Source organism: Stegodyphus dumicola, chromosome 2 (assembly GCF_044657685.1).
Source record: "Stegodyphus dumicola isolate Sdum_Otavi_A_Nest chromosome 2, ASM4465768v1".
NCBI classification, from domain to species: Eukaryota; Metazoa; Arthropoda; class Arachnida; order Araneae; family Eresidae; genus Stegodyphus; species Stegodyphus dumicola.
In genome coordinates this window covers 132,082,685-132,105,389 of record NC_140769.1, presented here as the reverse complement: position 1 = coordinate 132,105,389, position 22,705 = coordinate 132,082,685, and the positions used below count along the sequence as shown (strand labels likewise).

At 31.9% G+C, this 22,705-nt stretch overlaps 1 protein-coding gene across 8 annotated transcripts in view; it reads left to right on the top strand.

Annotated features, from left to right (window-relative positions):
* Nucleotides 1–22,705, top strand: part of LOC118184991 (sodium channel protein para-like) — a 610,313-nt gene that overhangs the window by 185,126 nt on the left and 402,482 nt on the right. For all 8 annotated transcript variants that reach the window (XM_085811116.1, XM_085811114.1, XM_085811112.1 and 5 more), the window contains exon 2: nt 158–229. The gene's annotated coding sequence lies outside the window, so the exon portion shown is untranslated. The remainder of the gene's footprint in view (nt 1–157; nt 230–22,705) is intronic.

The window sequence follows — 22,705 nt, the reverse complement described above, 5'->3', positions numbered from 1 at the left end:
AACTTAATACTGTTTATTTTATGAATCCAAATTATAATGTTATTAATGTTGATACAAAAGATTTAAACTGTTTAATATTAATATGAATTTATAAGTGTGTTTTCTATTATTTAAATGCTTATGATATTTTTAAAATAGCTTTTGTTCTTAATTTTAGAGACTGGTCGGCCTTCTCAAAGTCTTGTACATAAATTGTCTATTATATCCTAATGAATGCATAGTCTAACAGGTAAGTTAATGGTTATTATTCATTTCTGATAAGTATTAAGTAAGTACATTTTTATTTTTATATTTTACAAATTTTTTCGTTTGATCCGATTGCTTTTATGTTTTATATTTTATAATGATTTTTTCTTTATATTTACGAACTTCTGTATTATAATTTGCGGTTTTTTTAATTAATGATTTCTATTATTGCATTTGAATAATGTTCTGACAATCGTATAATTTTGTTAGAGTTGATATTTGTATCAAAATAAATATATATAAGGTAAATCCAGGACTTAATTTCTATATATAAAGGTTTCTGAGCCCCATGGAAGACAGTCAAAAATTAAATAATTATTTCTTAAAATAACTAATGATTAAAGTAATTAAATAATTAAAATTAAAACTTAATAAAACGTAAAGAGATAAATTAAAATTTAATAAGTGATTTTTAATATAATTTTTTTACTAAAAATAAAATTTTTGAGATCAAATTTCTACTGAAGTTGTTGTTTAGTTACATAAAAGAAGTGCCAGAGCCTTCTTCTTTAGGGCTCCGGGGCGCTCCGGCTAGAATTATGATTTATCCGAAAGAATAAGAAGTGCCGGAGTCCGACGCAATTTAAGCTCTGGGAAAATCGTAATGTTACTAAAGACTTTTTTTTTTTTTGCACTGAAATTTATTTTTGAGAAGATTTCAGAATTAAATTTTAGTAACAAATAGTATTTTAAAGTTTTTTTAATTAATTACTATTGTTATTATTAAAACATCTATTAAATGTCTTTTCATTTCTTGACACTTCGGAAAAATTTACTTATATTTATTTAATCTGATACTTTTGCTCGCCGTTACGAATTGCATTTTACTAATGAAATTTTAACTGCATGTTTTTTTTACTTCCTTGTACGAAGTAAAAAGGAAGTATTGTAATCACGAAAAGTTTCAGGCAGCATATATCAACGAAAATATCCATTTTGACCGCTTTCGAATGCAATTTAACGATGTTTTTGGGTGATATCTCTACATAAGGACAGAACAAAAGACTCGTTTCCTCCAAAAAAATTATAAAACTGCTTTAAAATGAATTCTGAAGAGAATTTTTCGTGGCGTCTGTACGAACGTATGTACGTACGTACGTATCTCGCATAACTCAAAAACGAGTAGCCTCAGAACGTTGAAATTTTGTCTATAGGACTACTATAGCATGTAGATGTGTACCTCGTATTTTGGTTGCAATCGGCCACGCCAAACGTATATAAATATATTTATATATATATCGACTCTGCTACCCGGCTCAGTGATCTCAGTTTCATTACTCTTATATGTTTGTAAATTGTATATTTTTTGCTTTAAAAATGATTGAATTATGTTGTTCTTATCTTCCGGTTAAGGTTTTTATGCCTTTAGTAAATCTGTATGGAATATTTTTAGAATTATCAACAATTTTAAAGTTGTTTTAAGTGCCGCTAAGCCTAATAATTTTTTTGATGGCGGCCATTGCTTGTTTACATTTGAAACAACAGAGCAGTGGATTTGTTGCCAGTCTAGAGAAACGTAGCTTCGCAACAACAAAGAGAACGCCTTCATTTATTATTGCGAATTAAATCATGCTTAATTCTTTCTGGAATTTTTCGACGAAATAAGTGTTTAAGATTTAGTTCGTACTTTTTAATACAGATATTTTGAGTTTTTATGTATTTTTGTCGCGAAGTGAGAACTGAATTAAATGAATGTAAAATACTCAATCGTCTGTGAAAAACTGTTTCTTTTTGTTTTGTTTGCTTAATTTCTTTTATACATTATTATAGTATTTGAATAGAACATGTGGCAACGATTAGATAATTCTTTAAATGATATGAATTTTGTGCATTCTGAGTTATAATATGAACGAAATATAATACTGAACGTAGTGTGAACGTATAGTGAACGTAGCGCCATAGTGTCGCTATGGTAAACAAATAGAGTGAATTTTAAAAAATGCATTTTTTTTTTTTTTTTTTTTTTTTTGTGGTTTATGCGTTGTCGGTGAAGTAGATTTAATTCAATCCAATAAGTTTAAACGAAATGCACGAAACAAGGCGTATAATTTAATACCCCGTACAAGGAATCGTGGTGTACACATCAGATTTTTTACTTCCTTGTACGAAGTAAAAAGGAAGTATTGTAATCGCGAAAAGTTTGAAGCAGCATATTTCAACAAAAGTATCTATTTTGAGCGCTATCGAATGCAATTTAACGATGTTTTTGCGTGACATCTGTACGTAAGAACAAGATAAAGGACTCGTTTCCGAACAAAAAAATTGTAAAACTAATTTTAAATGAATTCTGAAGAGAATTTTTCGTGGCGTCTGTGCGTACATACATATGTATCTCGCATAACTCAAAAACGAGTAGCCTCAGAACGTTGAAATTTTGTATATCGGACTGCTATAACATGCAGATGTGCACCTCGTATTTTGGTTGCAATCGGCCGCACCAATTAAAGACTATAAGATAAAGGACTCGTTTCCGGACAAAAAAAAATTGTAAAACTAATTTTAAATGAATTCTGAAGAGAATGTTTCGTGGCGTCTGTGCATACATACGTATGTATCTCGCATAACTCAAAAACGAGTAGCCTCAAAACGTTGAAATTTTGTATATCGGACTGCTATAACATGCAGATGTGCACCTCGTATTTTGGTTGCAATCGGCCGCACCAAAAGTATATAAATATATGTATATATCCACTTTGTTACTCGGCTCAGTGATCTTAGTTTTATTGTTCTTATACATTTGTAAATTGTGCATTTTTTACTTTAAAAATGATTAAATTATGTTGTTCTTATCTTCCGGTTCAGGTTTTTATGCCTTTAGTAAATCTTATTATATATTAATATTTTTAGAATTATCAATAATTTAAAAGTTGTTTAAGTTGCTGCGAGCCCTAATTATTTTTTCCATGGCGGCCATTGCTTGTTTACATCTGAAACAGCAGAATAGTAGTTTTGTTGCCAATCTAGAAAAAGTGAGCTTCGCAATAACAAAGATAACGGCTCCTTTTATTATTGTGAATTAAACCATGCTTAATCCATTCTGGAATTTATTCGAGGAAATAGGTGTTTAAGATTTACTTCATAATTTTCAATACAGACATCTTGAGTTTTAATGTTTTTTTTTTTTTTTTGCCTGAAGTGAATAAATTGAATGAGAAATAGTGAATCGTCTGTCAAAAACTGTTTCTTTTTTGTTTTGTTTGCTTAATTTGTTTTATACATCGTTCTAGATATTATAGTATTTGAATAGAACATGTGGCAACGATTAAATAATTTTTGAAGTCGTATAAATTTTGTGCATTCTGAGTTAATAAATTAACCGTAGCTGCAAAAAAATGTTTCTTTTTTTGTAATTTTATGCTAAATTTTGCAAATATTACCATCTTTAACATTTAAAGAAGATTCGATACTTTTAAGTTATAAAGTTCTAGTAATTTTTGTGTTCTTGGTAACTATAACTAGAGCGTATAGCGTTTCGCTGTTCTTACAACTACTGAAACAAAGTCCAAAGAAGGCTTAAAATACCCTTTTATTCGACTCGAAGAATAATAAAAATTGGCCCTTTTCGTCCCTCAATGTGAATAATAGATTTTCACACAAAAACAAAAGCAGTTTCTATTATTATAAGGTTACTCATTGTAATTTTGTTATTTTTTCATTGTTTCTTTCTTAGGCGAGGGGGGCAAGGATGGTGGTACATATTTGTACCATCAGGATTTGAGAGTGCTACCTAGATGTACCAGTAGGTACCAAATAACAAAAAAAAATACTTTCAGCTAAATTTTAATTTTATTGAAAGAAAAATTATTACACAAAATAAAATTTATTTGGTATGATACAACATAAACAATCTTTGTACAATGGTATGTAGTCTTTGCACAATGGTATGTAGTCTTTGCACAATGGTACGTAGTTGTTTTTGCATCAATGTTACATCTAGTTGTTTGCATCAGTGTTGCATCTAGTTGTTTGTATCAATGTTACATCTAGTTGTTTGCCTCTAGTTGTTTGTATCAATGTTACATCTAGTTGTTTGCCTCTAGTTGCTTGTATCAATGTTACATCTAGTTGTTTGCATCAATGTTGCATCTAGTTGTTTGCATGAATGTTGCATTTAGCTGCTTGCATCAATGTTGCATCTAGTTATTTGCATCAACGTTGCATCTATTAGTTTTTACAGCAATGGGCGAGCCATTTTAGAGCTAAAATAAAAATCTTAATTACAAACCTAATGATACACATATGCACCGGTAATAATACTGGTTGGTACATATATATATATATATATCAAACAAACAAAAAGATAAATCATTTCTAAACTCTAAGTAATTCGTACATAACTCATATTCTATTTCTTTTCTAAACGTATTATAAGTAATATAGAATAAAATAATATCTAAAATCAAATTTATTGTTGCACAAATTTCCTGCAAAATGTATAAAACAGGCGTTTAATCGTTTATTAACAAACATAACCTTACATTTAGTGAAATACGTATGATGTTATACAGTGGGGAGATATCGCGGTACTTAAAATACCGTAGTAGTACACTTTTCGTTTAATTATAATGTTAAATATGTGCTGCAGGCAGGGCTATGAAGTCGGTAGGGAAAATGACCTACTCCGACTCCTGGAATATATATATATATATAATGTAAACATTACACATGGATTACAGCTTTTTTTTAAAATAAAAGAATTAATAGATGCTACAGAAAAAATATTCATGGCTTAGCAAATTACTTATATTAATTAGCATTTATTATGAAATGGAAAAACTGGCATTAGTTACTTCTAAGAAACAGTATAGCGTTGGGAAGATTTTTTTTTGTTGTTGTTGTTGTTGGAGGGCCATAAATCCGACTTGTTCTAAAAGTTATAAAAGAGGTGTCTTTGCAAGCGCAATCATATTTTTCTATTTCTTCAAAGGCCGTGAAGAAATCTTATTCTTATTTTTTCATTTTTATATCTAAAGGCCTCTTAGTTTTTTATATTCATTCGCTTTGACTTAGACATTTCAATATTATCCAAAACTATTTCTCAAAATGTAATTCATCACTGGAAGAGGATGATAGAGACTCAAATGCAATGTCTGCAGTTTGACTGTCCTGATTCGAATTCTCTAGTTGTTCTGAGAATAATTTCATTCTTAATGAAGGTTCATAGATGGCTTTCTTTGCCTTTTTAAGTTGTTCGTCATCGAAGAAAATTCAGTGTTTCGGATCTACATATATTGAACCCAGCGCGATCTTATTGTCTAGCAAACTAGTTTTTCTTTTCTTCATTAAAGAAATGATTCCTTCTGGAATAAACCCTCCATTTCAAAAAGACAAACTTCGCATTCTTCCATTCTCGCCTCCTGTCAATTCTTCAGTTTGCAGCTTTTTTGTGGCTATATACGGTGTAGAAAGAAGAGTTTCCAATTCTGCAAGATCATTCCACAGTCATTCTGTTAGTGAAACATTAGAGTTATTTACATTTCTTAAAAAGTTCTTAATTCTAAAAACCTCTTTATCATCAAATATATGTACTTCCTTATGGCGTTGCTTGATCAATGATTGCTCCTTTTCCTACTCGCTTCCTAAGAATGGCATCAATTTTGGGAGTTCTTGCTGCTATTGCCGCTTACTTAAATTTACCGGTGAAATTCGTAACTAAATTTATCAGTTTAATCACTAATGGCAAATATCACATCCATGCTCCTTTCCTTATATTTATTTATTAATATGTGAATGAAATAGAAAATAACTATTTATTAATGTATATAGTTCATAAATAAAAATAATAACTCAGGGTGTCATTAATTTTTTTTCAATTCATTTTAATTTCATTTCAAATTCAAACTGTCAACAAAAACTGTTGTCGGAGTCGACCTGTTTTTAGCGACTCCAGCTCCGACTCCTTTTACCCCAAAATCTGCCCGATTCCGATTCCGACTCCATGACTCCGACTCCACAGCCCCGGCTGCGGGTATTTTTAAACATCAGTGGTATACATGTGTACCGAAGATATGTACCAATCGGAACGAAAGGATTAACTTCAGATAGAAAATAAGCAACTAACCTAATTTCAGCTAACTAAAAGTTAGCCGAAGCTGTACAGAAATAACTAACCGAGTTGGCCCTTATTTAAACCTTACCGGCGAGTACCAACAGGCCCGTAAGGATACGGCCGGTTGTAGTAAGATTGGCTTAAAACAACAACGTGGCCAGAGGGCAGAATACGCTGCACTGAGAATTGAGCTCTTCTACGGAAGTTCTACGGAACTTCCCATTAAATACAGGTCTACTTCATTGACATAAAACGCGGTATTACTGAAATCTCATTGTGGCAGGGAGCTGTAGGTGGGAAACAACAGAATAAAGAAAAGGACTTCAAAATGAAACATAAATAAATAGAAAAAAAAAAAAAATCTGAAAGCTCTCATATTTTATGTTACGTCCAAAGGGGAGTTTTTTTAACGATTTGTCTGTTACCTTTATTTATTAAATATCATTTTTTTCGCAGTTAAACCATAAAATTCAATTGAACAGCAATATCACAAAATAGTTTTAAATTGAGCTTATCTTTAGAATTTCCGATACAGAGTCTCGAGCCCTGGAGATAAAAATGTTTTCTCTGTACAACGTTGCCATTGCTCGCTTTGAAATCCTTGAATTTGTTAATCAAAAATTCTCTAAAGTTTTACAAAATATGAAATCGATAATAAAACTAATCCTAGATTTCAAATTTGGACTTCCAGATGCCCATATTCGCAATAGGATTACGTCATTCAAAATTCGATGGCTCTAGGTACCGTTGTTTTATCACAGTGCGAGAACCATACATACATTTATGCCGAATCTTCCTTATTTAATTTCTTCAAATATAATACAGGGAGATAATATTTGGTGGCAACAGTCTGAAAAGTGAATCTGATATTCGGAGTGATTCGACGAGAAATCGGAAAACGAAAACAGTAGTTATTCAGAGACAAAGCCCCTTTGGTCTAAAAATCTGAATCCTTGCAGGTTTTATATTAAGCCCAATCGGGATTTCTTTCATTTACATACACATACACTTTTCGAAAGCATTTGGGCAAATGTTCCTTTGGGCTACAGTCTCGCGCGCTGGAGATATTTTTTTTTTCGTACAGTGTTGCCATTAATGGCTTTAAAATCACTGAGTTTGTTAATCAAAAATTCGTTATGAAATAGTTTTATAAACTATGAAATATATAATGAAACAAATCACAATTCCAAATTTGGGCTTCCAGATGCCCATATTAGAGTGGAGGACTACGTTATTCAAAATTTGATGTCTCTAGGTACCGCTGTTTTTTTACAGTGCGAGAAATATGCATGCATTCATGCAGATTCTTCATAATTTAAATTCTTTAAATAATATAATGCAGTGCTCTAATATTTGGTGGCAATAATTTGAAGAGTGAAACGCCGTTTCACAGTGAACGATGCAAAATGCCAAAACGAAATTTATAGCCCTTCTGGGCAAAATGCCCCATTTGGCTAAAAATAATTATTAGAAATTTAAAATAATCACTACTAAGTCATTAAACATTTTAATATATTCTATCTACTATCTCGTATTACATATGGAGCGAAATGGTTATTTTCAAAACGGGAGACCGCGTTCAGTAGTACCGCACATTTTCTGACTATGGATTGGATTATTCAATTACGGCAAAGCACACAAGGGCTATCTGCCTAAAGGGAGGGATGCCTTCGTGGAGGACTTTCTAAGGGAGACTGGCTCGTATATACGTTACGCATTGGGAAAACCACGAAAACGCCCATGCAGTTTCTGACTATGTATGTTAAACTGAATAAGGTAGAGTTGAATTCTTACCCATTGACTCGTTATTACGCCAGAATCATCTTGAACACTCTTTTTTTCCCCAAAAGGCCAATGGTAGCTATTTTAATGGCGCATTTTTTCCTAGTGTTACCAAATATCTGTAGCATTTTTAAGCAAAAATATTATATTTATATATTTACTTTATAGTCTAAACATGTATAAAGCATGCATACAGCATGTATACATGCACACATTTATATATTTTACATTCATGTATATTATATGTGTACATGCGTACATTTATACAAAATTTCTATACATGTAGTAACGTAAATATGCATACAGTCTTTAAAATTATATTTGTTCTTTTTGAGTTTTTTAGTTCTGTTTTGATTCTTAACTTATCAAGATATGTACTGTGCATTAATTGGTTAACTTCTGTCTACTTTCTGTGAAAATGAAATTCCTTCTTTTATCATCAATATTTTCAGTCAATTATTAGCTTAGCAAAGGAGCGTTAGCCGAGAACGGCTGCTAGTCTTCAAGGGGGATTTTGATGTATTTTTCTCGCATTGTGAACAAACGACGAGATCTAGGGCCATAAAATTTTGAATAACGTGCTCCTCCACCCGAATATGGGCACCCGGAAAGGCCGAAGTTGGAATTTGTTGTAGTATGTATTTCATAGTTTGTAAAACTTTTAGTAAACTTTTATTAACAAGCTCAACGATTTCCAACGGCAACACTGTACGGCAACACTGTTTCCACGGCAACACTGTACGGGAACAAAAATTTATTTCCAGCGAGCGAGACTGTCTGTCGGAAATTTTAAAGATAGGCTGTTTCTAAATATTATTTTTAGCCCACAGGAACATTTTCCCAAATGCTCTTGAAACATGTATGTGTATATAAAGGAAAAAAAAGCGCCCGTTTAAAATCTGAAAGCTTTCAGATTTTTTTCTTTTGGTAGTTTTTAAATTATTCTTCATAACCAAAGCCACCTAATTTTGATTTCCGTTTTAAGTCATACGAAGAAAATGATGCGTAGAAGCAACTATTAAAAAGGTGTTTTTTTTTTTTTATTTTATTCTTATTGCAATTATTATCTTTAAATTAAACTATTTTTCTATGAAGAAAGTAGGAAAATCAAGCAACAAAAATAAATAATGTTATGCTTAAAATTAGGCAAAAAGCAACCTTGTATTTGTCGTAGATTTAAGCAATTCGGATTGAACTCTATCGATCAACGGTAAACAGGTTTCTTTTCTTCAGCAGCAAAAAGTGGTTTTTGCACCTTTTACGTAGTACCATTTTAGAAATCTAAATTTTTAACATTAGACCGAACATTGTTTATATGTTTTATAAATTTTAAGCGCTCAGTTATACCAAACGTACATTATACTTGATAGGATACTTCAGCTAATTATTACATATACTCTTCAACGCGAAAGATTTCAACTACGTTTAAAAAATTATGTTATTTCTCCAACAACATCTAAAAAATTATTACTATCTTTTTGAAGAAATTGTTTAAACTTTACGATTGTTTTATCAAAAAATGTTATATCCTAAAATTTCGTGATGATAAGTTATATCTGAAAATACCTAAGAAGACAATATGAAAGACTGGCAGAATTCTCCGAAAGTTGCCCTAAAATTAAAGGTCGTCCCTATTGACATATTGCGATTTTGCAATCTGTGCTAAGTGTATTCAAAATAAAAACTCTGAATCAAGATATTTAATCATAAAAACATACATGTGAATCAAGATGTCACATAAGATATGCAACTGATTTTATAGATTCATTTCAACTATGCAGATTAAATAATTTCGAAATATTTGATAAAAAGTGTGGTAATTAATTTATGTGATTAAAAACATTTCTCTGATTAAAAAACTTTCTCCATAAAATATTTCTTTGGTTAAAAACTTGCAGTAAATAATAAATAACAAGGAAATTTTCAATTCTCTGATATAAGCAATGACGTTATAATTTTTGTATATATATTATCTTCTAAAAGTTTCTGATTTAAATTTGCATTTGCTCCACACGAGTTAGTTTTAAAAGTCGAAAGAAAAAGCGAAACAAAAAAAGGCGAAACAATTAAAAAAAAAAAAATCAAATTTCAAAAAATTAAAAAATTCTGAATGATAAAAAATATAACCTGAAGTGTAAAAAGAATTTTTTTCCGAATAAAGTTTTTACATCCTGTATTTGTTTATTCAATAGAAGATAAATATTTAATGAGTAGTGCCATAAAAGTCTTTTCTTGTGTATATCATTTTAGACAGATTACCTAGATCCTCATAGGAGCTTGCATTTTCTTTGCATTCTTAAAAGAAAAATTATAATATCTGTAAGTTAATTAATGTTAACAATATTTTACATTATTAATTGCATTGATAATTTAATATTTGCTATGTTAATATGCCAACTAAAATCGAAATAATAACAATTCCTCAAATTTTAACGTGTTATGGAATTCAGCTTTATTTATAATTAATTGTAAAGTAAAATATACAATGTATTTTGGAAGATGAAAAACTATAACGTCTTCTTAAAATAAACATACTGTTTACGTCCTCAAAGGGGTATATTATTTTACTGAAATTATATGTGACAGAAAGACAGTATTTTAATAAGTCTGAATAGGTGGCATTATTTACATTTTTGTAATGTTTGTAATCAATTTTGCTCGTAGGAATTCTAACAGAAATACTGTGCAGTATACATTTGCTGGATGTCGGTTTCTTTTCATTTAACAAATATGTTGATAACGTCATGGAATAATTGTTTTATCATATATGTCGTTTTATTGTGCCATTTTAACAATAAAAAATAATTGAACTTGATGCGATTGTTCTTTTTTATCTAGGTCTAGAGTCCTATTTGCTCAATAGATGGCGGCATATAATATTAATTCATAAATATATGCAATTTTTTTAATATGATCTGTTCCTCTGAAGCAAAACACATTTTTCTTTCTTGGAAAAGAGGAGTTTTCTGCCATACTGTTTCTACATGTGTAGTTTTTCAGCTATAAAACCAGACATCGGTCTGAAGATGAATTAAATTAAAATAAATTTAGACTCCCAAATTACGTATTAATAAAATTTTTGAAATAGGATTTTATGTATTAATATATCTGATACACTTTGTAAATAGTGTTGTAAAACTGTAATTTTGTATTTGAAAAAGTGGAATAAATATTTCAGTAGGGTACTTAAAAATAGCAGCTAACTTTAACCATTATTATATATATATATAAAGCTGTAAAGTCATCTTCTTTTCCACTGTGAAATCATTTCATCCAGGAAACATATTCCATTTTCCAGGTTATGACGTCACTAGAAAGTCATTATGTAATGCTCCATGACGTCAGACATTTAACGATCAAATTCGAATCAATATCGGAGACTAGAGTTTTAAAGTATTCCATTTTTTTAATCAATGTTTCTATAGCTTCCTTTGTTTGTTTGTCTTCTAGTCAGCAAAAGGAACAGGATGATTTCTTTAAAAAAATGACAGGATAAAGTACCCGCTGGCAGTTAAGCTAATTTTTTTAAAGTTTTCAAGTAGGTTTCCGAAAACATTTTAATTGAAATAACTCTACATACACCACTATCGTGAAGAAAATGGAACATAAAGTTAGAAAGGAGGGTATCGCATTTTTTTTTTTTCACTTTATTTAGATTTATTTTCTTGAATTTTATTAGATACATTTCTCATTCAATCAATTCCGTTCTCGCTTTGCGGCAAGGCAAAAATACATAAATCTCTAAAAAACTGAAAATTGTGCAAAACAGGGAAAGCTAAAACACCAAATACAGTTAAAAACAACTTTCGCAATTAAAATTAGAGTTTCTACGCCAAAACAAGCATTCGACCAACGGGCAAGAAGGCAGAACATTAAGTTTTTCGCACTTAAACCATAAAATTCAGTTCAACAGCAATATCGCAAAATAATTTTAAAATGAGCCTATCTTTAGAATTTCCGATACACAGTCTCGCGCGCTGAAGTTTTTTTTTTTTTTTTTTTTTTTTTTTTTTTTTTTTTTTCAGTATTGCCATTGCTTGCTTTTAAATCGTTGAGTTTGTTAATCAAAAATTCGTTAAAGTTTTATAAAACATGGAATAGATAATAGAGCAAGTTCCAAATTCCAACTTTGGTCTTCCAGATGCCTATATACATTCACCAATTTCCCTTAGAAACTCCTCCACGGAGACATCCCTCCCCTTAGGCAGATAGCCCTCGAGGCTTTGCCGTAATTAAATAACCTAACCTAACCTTCATATTTGGTGGCAAAATTTTAAAAGTGAAACGCCTTTTATAGTGAACAAACGCAGAATTCCAAAACGGAATTAATAGCCCCTTTAGGCTGTTCGCCCAGAATATATTTCTTGGAGAATGGTATTTGAATTTGTACAGATGTTGCTCCCATGGTTGGCTTCATAAAAGGCTTTGTTACACGTGAATGTTGTTTCCAACATTGTTTTATTCATAGCGAAGTGTTTGTTTCTTAGTATAGAACTACATACTAAATATATTTGATGATGTGAAAATGTAGATAAAGAGCACACAGATCTGCTGTCATACACTGAAATCCAATGTCAAAGTATAAATGTAGGGTCATCATTTTTTTTTTTTTTTAGTCCAAAGGAGCAATTTGCCCAGAAGAACATTAATTTCGTTTTGCCATTTTGTGTTGATTTACTACAAGCATTGTTTTCCTTTTCAAATTTTTGCCACCCTATATTATGTGTTGAATGTATGTATGTTTCGCGCATTCAGGCAAAACTACGTAAGCAATTCAGGTACCTAAAGTAATCCAATTTTGAATAACATAATTCTCCTGCGAATATGGGCATTTGGAAGTAAAAATTAAAAATGCAGAAATTTGTTTTATGATCGATTTCATATTTTGTCAAACATTAACAAATTTTTGATTAACAAACTCAAGGATTTCAAGACGAGCAATGGCGACGTTGTACAGAAAAAAAAACATTAATATCTCCAGGGCGCGAGACTGCGTATCGGAAATGCTAAAGATACACTCATTTTAAAATTACTTTGCGATATTGCCGTTGAACTTAATTTTATGGTTTAAGTGCGAAGAAAATGATATTTGTAAATAAAGGGAACACGCTCCTTTGGACGTAATTTAGAACATGAACCCTTTATTTATTTTATTTTATTTATTTATTTTTTAAGCAGAAACACTTAATACAAGGCAGCGGAGAAAATATAGTAACCTGAAGCAACAAGATTCGTGAATTTAAAAGGAAAATCAACTTACGCAAACAGTATATTGTAAAAGGGAATCTTGATATGTTTTATCTACTGACGGGATTAAAAAAGTGAAGATGGATACTAATAAGTTTCAAATATTACTCAATCTCATCTAGAGGACTTGTTGAAGGAAACTGATCATAATTTTCCATCCCTGTCAAAGAAACTATACCATTGGGTTAGGGATCCATTCTTTTGGATTTCCATTCATCATCAGAGCCTAACTTTAAAAGAAGAACTTTGTGATTGACAATGAGGATATACGTCTGTTTAAATTGACTATAAATTTGTTTAAATTCAAGAACTTTGTGACTGACAAATGGAGGAAATAGGTCTTTGTAAATTCTGTGCATTTACAAGGATTTGTAAATTCATTGAAAATGAGCTTTGATAACATGGTTTGGAACAAATTCTGGATTTCTGTTCAACGTGAGTATCCAACAATTCAAAGGAAAGGAATTAATATATTGTTGGAGTTTCCAACATCTACAAGAAAGGGTATAAGTTATATTAAGAGTAAGACAAATATTAAGAGTAAGAAGAAAAATCATCTTCCTTCTGTAGAGGATGAAATCCGCTGATGTATATTGAAATTCAGACCCCGAATTAACCATTTATATTTCAAAAAACGGGCGTAGAATTTACATTAATGTTTGATTCACTATAAACTGCGAGTCACTTTTTAATTTGTTGGCACCAAATATTAAAACCCTGTATTTTATTTAAAGAAATTAAATACTGAAGAATCTGCATGAATGTATGTAATGTTTCTCGCATTGTGATAAAACAACGGTACCTACAGCTATCAAATTTTGAATAACATACGTCTTACCTGAATATGGGTATCTGGAAGCCCAAATTTAGAATTTGTTTTATTATCTATTTCATATTTTCTAAAGCATTTATGAGTTTTTGATTAAGAAACTCAACGATTTCAAAGAGAGCAATGGCAACACTGTACGAAAAAAAAAAAAAAAAAGCATTTTTATCTCCAACGCGGGAGACTGCCTATCGGAAATTTCAAAGACATGATCTTTTAAATATTTTGTGGTATTAGTTCTTGAACTGAATTTTATGGTTTAAGTGCGAAGAACATGATATTTAATAAATAAAGGTAACACAGAAACCGTTAAAAAGACGCCCTTTTGGGCGTAATATAAAATCTGAAAATTTTAAGATCCCCCCCCTTTTTCTTAAAAAATTTTTGGAATAAATGATTGAAAGTCGTAGTCATTTTTTGTTCCTATTAATGATCGTTAATTAAAATATTACGAAAACATTATGTTATATGGATGCTAAGGTTCTCTACAACTTGAACATTGTCACAATAATTCCATAGGCGTGAAGAAGTTGGAAAACGCTAACATAACGTAACGTAGCGTAACAATGAGAAAACATTTCTAAGCTGGTGACTAAACTATGGGCAGTTTTAAGATCAAAATTATTTGCCTAATTATGGAAAAAAAAGTCCTGTAAATTCTTTATAAATTAATCATCTTGATTTTAAAAATATCGAGACAAAATTCTAGTAAGTTTTCAAATTTATTTTACTTATCACTCTCATTTTAAAAGTAGTCCTTTTTAGGGCAGAGCGCATGCGTCGTTTAGGTTGTGAGAAGGAATGAGTTTCATTAGTGTGGGTGTGGTTGCAGACGACTAGATTTGTCTCCAATTCCGATACTGATTTCGAAGCAGTCTTTCTCAGGTTATTTCGCGAAATGTTAAAAATATACGAGCTTAGTTTAGAATTTATTAACATCGTATTTTAGGCACGAATCCTAAATGATTGATTGCAGAAATTTCTAAATCAATAAAACATTAAAAAATGAGAAAAAAATATTCCTAACACAGGAGTTATTTTTACTTCAGATGTTTTTCTATCGAAAGTATACAAAACAATTTCCTTGTTTTGTATACTTTCGAAAGTTAATTTTATACTTTAAAACGCCATTTTAATTGTTATAAGTTAAAAATATTAATTTTTTAACTTATACCTTTTGTTGTCATGTGTATAATACAATATACAAATATCTATCAAATACAGTTTTTAATGGTGGTTTATTTAGGAATGTATGCGTTCATATATGCTTGGGCGTATTTACTGCAAAAATGCTGGACATGCTGACACGAATTTTTTTAGATAGATAGGGCATGGATTGGATTAAGACATACAGTGGCTTACAAAAACGATCGGACACTTTGCCCTTTTGTATAATTTAATGAGCATAAACCTTTCAGAAATTGAAAGAAAAAGAAAAAAATTCTGAAGACTTTCAGGTTTTACATTACGCGCAAATGGAGCTTTTTTTTAACGTTCTGTGTTACCTTTATTTATTAAATATTATGATTTATTTAAATTATGAAACCATTTATATAGATTTGCTCGCACTTAAACCATAAAATTCAATTCAACAACAATATCACAAAATATCTGAAGGAGCAATAACTTTAGAATTTGCGATACACAGTCCACGCGCTGGAGAATTTTTTTTTTTTTTTCAGAGTTGCCATTGCTCGCTTTGAAATCGTTGAATTTCTTTATCAAAAATTCATAAATGCTTTACAAAATATGAAAGAGATAATAAAACAAATTCCAAAATCCACATTTGAGCTTCTAGATATCCATATTCGTTTGGAGAGGTACCTCATTAAAAATTTGATGGCTCTAGGTACCGTTGATTTTAAAAAGGTTTTCGAGGTTCAGAATTGGTGCTTGAAGGTGCAGTTGCCATTCGCTCCCTATTTTTTGATTTCGCTGATTTGTTTGCTTTTTAGTCTATGTTTTAGATGTTTGATCAGATAGCCTGGCTCAGTAAAAGTAGGCGGCCAGTGTAATTCTGATTCGAAATCCGGTTAAGACCACGTGCAGTGCTGATAACCACCACGTGTTCTTGAGACTCCTTTGCCAATGCTTTATTTTTCTTCCTTTTTCCCCTTTCTAGTAATTTTGTTCTCCTGATGAAAAGGGACCTTTAGCTGCCCTCGAAATCTATTGAGTGTTTTAATATATGTACGCTAAATGCAAGGTTGTTATTGCGATTTTCATTGTCACATTGGCGTGTTTCTCTTCTATTCCAATATTGTGTGTTTAAAGAGGAGAAATATTCTCACAAAAATAATCGGACACTTTTAATAACAGCCAAAAATGATCAAAACTTGCATTAATTTTACTCTCTAATATTTTGTGGGATTACCCTTTACACTCGATCACTTCATTTAATCTGTTGGGTACTGGCTCCTCAAGTTCTTTTTTGTTATTTTTGGACTTATTTTATAGAACATATCTTGAATCACTCTTTTCAGCTGTTGACGCGAAGACATGCTCTGTTTTCGAATTTTTATTCTAGCTTCTGCCAAATATATGTTCAATAGGATTGAGATTTAGCGACTGGGGTGGGGCCTTAATTACTTCTTGGACACATATGTAAAGCCATAGTCTAATATTGTGCGCAGTATGCTTTGGACCATTGTCCTGTTAGAATTCAAAACTATTTTGTATATTGTTACGAAATGTACAGACGCGTTAAGATTGCTTCCCCGCAAAGCAGTTTTAGGGTTGCCATAAGATGGCAAGGGATGGCAGGGTTACCACATTTGGCGATAAATCGTCCATTTGGCGACAAAATTGGCAATATGCCATGGACGGATGGAGAACCTTCTGGAACGAATTCTTACCGGTTTAGCCCATAATGGTCTCGAACACAAGCCGAAAGCTATATAAACCCTGCTGGTCCGCAGTCAGGAGTCTGTGCCTCGTCGAGAGGGCAAGTCAGAATGTGCCTCGCATCGAGTGCAAGTTGGTTAGTGTTAGAGAGAGTGCCTCGTCGAGAGGGTGAGATAGTTAGTATCAAGTGTGTGTGCCTCGTCTAGCGAGCTGATAGTCATTAAGCATGTGTCTCGAAGTCTAGCGCTGAGTTGGTCGTTGAGTGCATAGACAGAGTCTTTTAGTGCATCGTCGAGTTTTGTCTTAGACTGTGCTGAGTCGAGAGCTATACTCTTGTGCGCACCATCGAGTGCATAGCGGGGAGAGTCTCGAGAGTACGTGGAGTTGCGAGAACGACCAAGCGGAGTCGGGAGCTGTACTCGGGTGCTTTGCAGTGAAGCTCTCCCCACCGTTATTGCCTGACAGTGTGAAGGCTGTGTCGCTCAACGTGTCAGCGTGTTTATAAGAGTTCGACGACTGTAAAAGTGATTTTGGAGCTGTCCTGATTAATAATGGCTAAATAGAGTTTGTGTTTCGATACTTCATCAAGTAGTGTCGTCGTTATTCACTCCAAATCCACACGAACCCCGTACGAACGTGAAGGAAGAGAAAAACGCAACAACTGGTGTCAGAAGTAAGAAAGAATGCAAAAACTATTTTGTATATTATGTTTTTGTGTTTTTTGTGTTTGATGTCAAATTTCTCTTGAAGATGTCTTGGTACTTATACTGATCCATGACCATGTATAAACTTTATATTACCAACTTCGGAATATACCATAGATCCCCATACATAACTTCTTCGAGGCCTTGTTTAAAGCTTGTACTAAATTTTGCTTCTGAAATTCTTCTTTATTTTTTTTTCTCCCCACCAGCACTCGTCCATCTGAGCTGACGATGCTAAATTTGCTTTCATTAATGAGCAACACATTTTTCTAGTAGTCGAATATCTTTTGTTTCATCGAGTTTGCAAAAGAGAGTCGAAGTTTTCGATTGTTTTTACTGACATAATTTTTTTTCTTGCTACTTGCCAATGATATCCTGCAGATCATATTACTATTTTTGCGATTTCTCGATTTACAAATGTTCTATATAATTCACGTAGTTCCGCAACGAGTTTAGGAGCACTCAGTCTTGAATTGTTTTTAATATACCTTAGAATAAAGCGTTTCATTCCATCAGATAATTTAGATGGCTTTCCAGGAATTCTTTTGTTTTGAAAACATTTCTGTTTCTTATAACGCTTAATAATATCAAAAACAGTAGAATTATTATTACTTAAATTAAATTTTAATCTGCAGTTTTTTAATAGGTTTTTCTTTCTTTTGATTCAAATCAGTAACTAATGTGCAGGTTTCTAAAGATGTTTCTTTTCGCGAATGAGCCATACTAAGACAACATTAAAATAACCATTGTTCTCTAAAAAGGAAATTCGAATTATAAAAACAAAATATATTTAGATTATTGCCAAGCTTCTTTATCCAAACTAATTCCATAAATGTTGCTTTTTTTATTTACTGAAGACGTGAAGACGATTTTAATTAGAAATTCTGAAAATATCCGATTAATTTTGTGATATTTTTTTTCCCTCTCAGACTAAAACGTTATCTTTAAAATTTACTAGTTATTTTTTTTTTTCAAATTTATCTAGTACAAAAAGGGAGCTAAGAAAATGTGTATTCAAAGGAACAGTACTTTTTATTTCAAAGCTTTTCTCTTAGTCGTTAAAAAATAAAAAAAAATATATTGTCCGATCATTTCTGTGAGACATTGTATATAAGTAAATCAAGCTTCGAAATTCTCACTTTTATTCCAGAGAGATGTTCAAAATATATACTCTTACGGTTTTTCTTTTCTGACACCAGTTGTTACTTTATTTCCTTCTTTACATTCGTACAGGGTTCGTAGATTTGGAGTGAATAACTACGAGATCGAAACACACTTTATTAGCCAGTATTGTCAGGACAGCTCCAAAACACGTTTTTACAGTCGTCGATGAACTACTATAAAGACGCTGACACGATCAGCGACACAGCCTTCAGGTTATCAGGCTATCACGGTGGAGACGGCTTCACGGCAAAGCGCTAGAGTACAGCTCCCGACTCTGCTTGGTCGTTCTCGGAACTCCACGTACTCTAGAGACTCTCCACGCTGCAACACGCGATGCACTCGACAACACACAGAGCACGGCTCCCGAGTCTTCGGTTCAGTCGTTCCCGGAGCTCAACACGCTCTCTCGACGATGCACTAACCGCGAGACTCTTCGGTGTACTCGACGACCCACTCGGCACTAGACTTCGAGACACTCGCTTAATGACTGACTATCAGCTCGCTAGACGAGGCACGCACACTCATCCTCTCGACGAGGCACACACTCGCCCTCTTGACACACGCTAACTGACTGCGGACCAGCAGGGTTTATATAGCTTTCGGCTTGTGTTCGAGAACATTCTGGGCTAAACCGGTAAGAATTCGTTCCAGATGGTTCTCCATCCGTATATGGTATATCGCCAAATGGGCGATTTCTCGCCAAATGTTGCAACCCTGAATTCCCTAGCCATTATATGGCAACCCTAAAACTGCTTTCCGGGGAAGCCATCTTACCGCGCCTGTACATTTCGTAACAATATGAAAGGTATTGGGGACATGAGTAAAAATTTTTTTAACAATTAGATAAAATACTGCACGTTTCACTTTTTCCTAAATTTTTTTTCAATGGTCGGACTCTCGCCTGACCGCAATTTGTTGAAAGAACCCGTATCCCTCTGTTAATTAACCCTTTCGTCAACTAGGGCGGGCACAAAAAGGGGTAAACCGATATGGCATCCGCAATAGAAGAGAAAAATCACTCTCACACAAACATCAAAGATTTGCTCGCGATTCGAACTTGCATCTTGGAGTTCATGAGTCGCCTCCGCTAACCTCTGTACATTCCAGATTCACGCTTTTCTCATTTATACTATACATGCATATTAAATTCTTAAATTCCGGTAAATAGTACCCTCTATTCCATTGTACTTAGCGGGAGTCAGGTATGACACTTAACAGCGTCTTGTCTGTGAAAATAATATTCTATGTGGGAAAGACGAGAAACTGTTGCCTTTAAATAATGTATCATAGTGTGTGAGTGTTATAGAAGAAAAGTATTGGCTGGATATGCACATTTTTCTTGCGGCCATGATTCATAATTTTGATTCGAAGTAATAGTGCTTTTATGATGCAGTAAAACAGTAAAAGTTATGAAAAAATTTTGAAAATGTATTTTCTGATAGTTTCGATTTTACAATTGAAGACATTTATTAAAAACTAATGATGTCCACAATAACAAGGTGAAGTCAATTGTAAAGGCATTCTTCAGGATGTAAAAGGTTATCTTATGTGTAGATGGAAATTATAAGACATTTTAAGGATAGTCTGATGATGATTTCGAGCATTTAGTGCAATTAAGTTATTACTTATACTATTAACAGAAAATTTATAAAAATTATAAATGTCTTTTAGCAGGATTTTAATTTGTTACTTTATGTTACGTAATTTCATTTATGTATTTTAATTATTAGTCCAAAGGGGCTTTGTCCCTGAAGCACTAGTGTTTTCGTTTCTGCGTTGATTCACTATAAATGTCACTTTTCAAATTGTTGCCACCAAATAATATCGCCCTGTGTTATATTTAAAGAAATTAAATAATGAAGAATCGGCATAGATGTATGTATGTTTCTCGCATTGTCATAAAACAATGGTACCAAGAGCCATCCACTTTTGAATAACGTAACCTTCCACTCGCTTATGGGCATCTGGAAGCCCGAGTTTGGAATTCGGAACTTGTTTTATTATCTATTTCATATTTTGTAAAACTCTACCGAATTTTTCATTAACAAACTCAAGTATTTCAAAGCGAGCCATGGCAACGTTGTACAGAAAAATAATTTTTATCTTCAGCGCGTGAGGCTGTGTATGAGAAATTTTAAAGATATGCTCATTTTAAAATTATTTTGCGATATTCCTCTTGAACTGAATTTTATGGTTTAAGTGCGAAGAACATAATATTTAAGAAATAAAGGTAACACACAAAATGTTAAAAAAAAAAAAAAAAACGCCCCTTTGAACGTAATTTAAAATCTGAAACCTTTCTAATTTATTATTAGTCCAAAGGGATTTGAATCCCGAAGGACTATTAGTTTCGTTTTGGCATTTTGCGTCGGACTCATAAATGTCGGTTCACTTTTCAAACTGTTGCCACAAAATGTTAGAGTCCTGCATTATATTTGAAGAAATTAAATAATGAAAAATCTGCATAAATGTATGTATATTTCTCGTATTGTGATAAAACAACGGTACATAGAGTCATCGAATTTTGAATAACGTAATCCTCCAACGAATATGAGCATGTGGAAGACCAAATTTGAAATTTGAAATTTGTTTTATGATTGATTTCCTATTTTTTAAAACTTTGACGAATTTTTATTATTATTATTATTTATTTTGGATTTACCATTTCTGCTTTTAACAAACACAGTTGGCAATCAAGTAATGCCATATCCTTTCAAGGTTAAATCCAGAGAACATAGTCAATTTTGATTTTTATTGGATGACTTCCAATCGAAATTTTAAGTAAATCAGTGTAAGTTACTAAATTTCTGTTAGTTTTATTTCCATGCTTTCGGCTTTAGCGTCTTCATTTACACAGTTACGTTTATTCGAAACTTTTAATGATTCTTTATTAATTTGTAATCTAGTGCACACATTTTTTTGCTTCTCCTTTTTAGAATTTTTCTTGAATATATGTATTCATAAACAAATTAAAAACGGAAAAATTAGAAAATTCATTTAAAACATAAAATTAAATAACTCGCTAAAAGCTGTAGTACGTTTAATGGTGGTAATAGAAGAAATATTATAAAATTTAATGCATAAATCTATATTCTTTCTGAAGCAACATAAAAATAATAACACTTCTATTTTCAACTCTGCTGTATTCATATTTTAAGCAAAGGAAGTCAAACCGAAGTGTTACGTTTATCCTAATATCTTCTTTAAGGATTGATTACGAAAAATTCACCAAATAACAATGCTTTTCTATAAAAATTTAGCAAAACAAAAATAAATTTTATTAATTCATAATAAAATTTTATAAAATAATATTATTTAATAAAAGAAATTTTATTAAATAATTACTTAATTAAACTGTTCATTAATCATGTAGGGCTGGAGTTATTTAATGAACTTAATGAACTGAAATTTTTATTACAGTATTCCAGCAATTAATTTAATTTAATTTAGTGAGAGTAAATACATTACACAGCTCTACTCAGAAGAAAAAAGTTATCCCTGAACGGCTCCAAAGAAAACTACAAAATTAGCCTCAAAGTAATGTTCAGATTGATTTAATTTTAAATAAAATTGTCTGGATGTATTGTTTCGGCATTTTTTATCCCAAAGGAGCATTAGCCCAGAAGGGCTATTAGTCTCGAAACGGCATTTTGCGTCGAATCACTAAAAGAGGTGAACTACTTTTTAAATTGTTGCCGCCCAATATTATCGCCCAAATATTATATTTAAAGAAATTAAGTAATGAAGAATTTACATGAATATATGTATGTTTCTCGCATTAGTGAAGGAACAACGGTACCTAGAGCCATTAAAATTTGAATAACGTAGTCCACCCCAACATTG